Consider the following 2,500-nt stretch of genomic DNA (forward strand, 5'->3'; position numbering starts at 1 on the left):
TGAGCGTGAGCGTGAGAGTGTGTGAGTGTGAGAGAGTGTGTGAGAATGTGTGTGAGAGAGAGTGTGTGAGAGTGAGTGTGAGAGAGAGTGTGTGAGAGAGTGTGTGAGAGAGTGTGTGAGAGTGAGTGTGAGAGTGAGTGTGAGAGTGAGTGTGAGTGTGAGAGTGAGTGTGAGAGTGAGTGTGAGCGTGAGAGTGAGTGTGAGAGAGTGTGTGAGCGTGAGCGTGAGAGTGAGTGTGAGAGTGTGTGAGCGTGAGCGTGAGAGTGAGTGTGAGTGTGAGAGAGTGTGTGAGTGTGAGCGTGAGAGTGAGTGTGAGAGTGTGTGAGTGAGTGAGAGTAAGTGAGTGAGTGAGAGTGAGTGAGTAATACAGCACTGATGAGAGTGTGTGAGTGTGAGAGTGAGTGTGTGAGAGTGTGTGAGTGTGAGAGTGAGTGTGAGTGTGTGAGAGTGTGTGAGTGAGTGAGAGTGAGTGAGTAATACAGCACTGATGAGAGTGTGTGAGAGTGAGTGAGTGTGTGAGAGTGTGAGAGTGTGAGAGTGAGTGAGTGTGTGAGAGTGTGTGAGTGTGAGCGTGAGAGTGAGTGTGAGAGTGAGTGAGTGAGTGTGTGAGAGTGTGTGAGTGTGAGCGTGAGAGTGAGTGTGTGAGAGTGTGAGAGTGTGTGAGTGTGTGAGAGTGTGTGAGTGTGAGCGTGAGAGTGAGTGTGAGAGTGTGTGAGTGAGTGAGAGTAAGTGAGTGAGTGGGAGTGAGTGAGTAATACAGCACTGATGAGAGTGTGTGAGAGTGTGTGAGTGTGAGAGTGAGTGTGTGTGTGTGAGAGTGAGTGAGTGTGTGAGAGTGTGTGAGTGTGAGAGTGAGTGTGTGAGTGTGTGTGAGTGTGTGAGTGTGTGTGAGTGTGAGAGTGAGTGTGAGTGTGTGAGAGTGTGTGAGTGAGTGAGTAATACAGCACTGATGAGAGTGTGTGAGTGTGAGCGTGAGAGTGAGTGTGAGAGTGTGTGAGTGAGTGAGAGTAAGTGAGTGAGTGAGAGTGAGTGAGTAATACAGCACTGATGAGAGTGTGTGTGTGAGAGTGAGTGAGTGTGTGTGAGTGTGAGAGTGTGTGAGTGAGTGAGAGTAAGTGAGTGAGTGAGAGTGAGTGAGTGTGTGAGAGTGAGTGTGTGAGAGTGTGTGAGAGTGTGTGAGAGTGTGTGAGTGAGTGAGAGTAATTGAGTGAGTGAGAGTGAGTGAGTGTGTGAGAGTGAGTGAGTGAGAGTGTGAGAGTGTGTGAGTGAGTGAGAGTGAGTGAGTGAGTGAGAGTGAGTGAGTGTGTGAGAGTGTGTGAGTGTGAGAGTGTGTGAGTGAGTGAGAGTAATTGAGTGAGTGAGAGTGAGTGAGTGTGTGAGAGTGAGTGAGTGAGTGTGTGAGAGTGTGAGAGTGTGTGAGTGAGTGAGAGTAAGTGAGTAAGTGAGAGTGAGTGAGTAATACAGCACTGATGAGAGTGTGTGAGTGTGAGAGTGAGTGTGAGTGTGAGAGTGTGTGAGTGAGTGAGAGTGAGTGAGTGAGTGAGAGTGAGTGAGTGTGTGAGAGTGTGTGAGAGTGTGTGAGTGAGTGAGAGTAATTGAGTGAGTGAGAGTGAGTGAGTGTGTGAGAGTGAGTGAGTGAGTGTGTGAGAGTGTGTGAGTGTGAGAGTGTGAGAGTGTGTGAGTGAGTGAGAGTGAGTGAGTGAGTGAGAGTGAGTGAGTGTGTGAGAGTGTGTGAGTGTGAGAGTGTGTGAGTGAGTGAGAGTAATTGAGTGAGTGAGAGTGAGTGAGTGTGTGAGAGTGAGTGAGTGAGTGTGTGAGAGTGTGAGAGTGTGTGAGTGAGTGAGAGTAAGTGAGTAAGTGAGAGTGAGTGAGTAATACAGCACTGATGAGAGTGTGTGAGTGTGAGAGTGAGTGTGAGTGTGAGAGTGTGTGAGTGAGTGAGAGTGAGTGAGTAATACAGCACTGATGAGAGTGTGTGAGAGTGAGTGAGTGTGTGAGAGTGTGTGAGTGTGAGAGTGTGAGAGTGAGTGAGTGTGTGAGAGTGTGTGAGTGTGAGCGTGAGAGTGAGTGTGAGAGTGTGTGAGTGAGTGAGAGTGAGTGAGTAATACAGCACTGATGAGAGTGTGTGTGTGAGAGTGAGTGTGTGAGAGTGAGTGTGTGAGAGTGAGTGTGTGAGAGTGAGTGAGTGTGTGAGAGTGTGTGAGTGTGTGAGAGTGTGTGAGTGAGTGAGAGAGAGTGAGTGAGTAATACAGCACTGATGAGAGTGTGTGAGAGTGAGTGTGTGAGTGTGAGAGTGAGTGTGAGTGTGTGAGAGTGTGTGAGTGCGTGAGAGTGAGTGAGTAATACAGCACTGATGAGAGTGTGTGTGAGTGTGAGAGTGAGTGTGTGAGTGTGAGTGTGAGAGTGTGTGAGTGAGAGTGTGTGAGTGAGAGTGAGTGTGTGAGAGTGTGTGAGTGAGTGTGAGAGTGAGAGTGAGTGTGTGAGAGTGTGTGAGAGTGAG

The 2,500-nt window shown here is 49.0% G+C and overlaps 1 protein-coding gene across 1 annotated transcript in view; it reads left to right on the forward strand.

The window, feature by feature from the left end:
- Positions 1-2,500, forward strand: part of LOC127642126 (cyclic AMP-responsive element-binding protein 3-like protein 4) — a 19,727-nt gene that overhangs the window by 14,380 nt on the left and 2,847 nt on the right. The gene's annotated exons all lie outside the window — the stretch shown is intronic.

The sequence above is a fragment of the Xyrauchen texanus genome, unplaced genomic scaffold, assembly GCF_025860055.1.
Source record: "Xyrauchen texanus isolate HMW12.3.18 unplaced genomic scaffold, RBS_HiC_50CHRs HiC_scaffold_391, whole genome shotgun sequence".
NCBI classification, from domain to species: Eukaryota; Metazoa; Chordata; class Actinopteri; order Cypriniformes; family Catostomidae; genus Xyrauchen; species Xyrauchen texanus.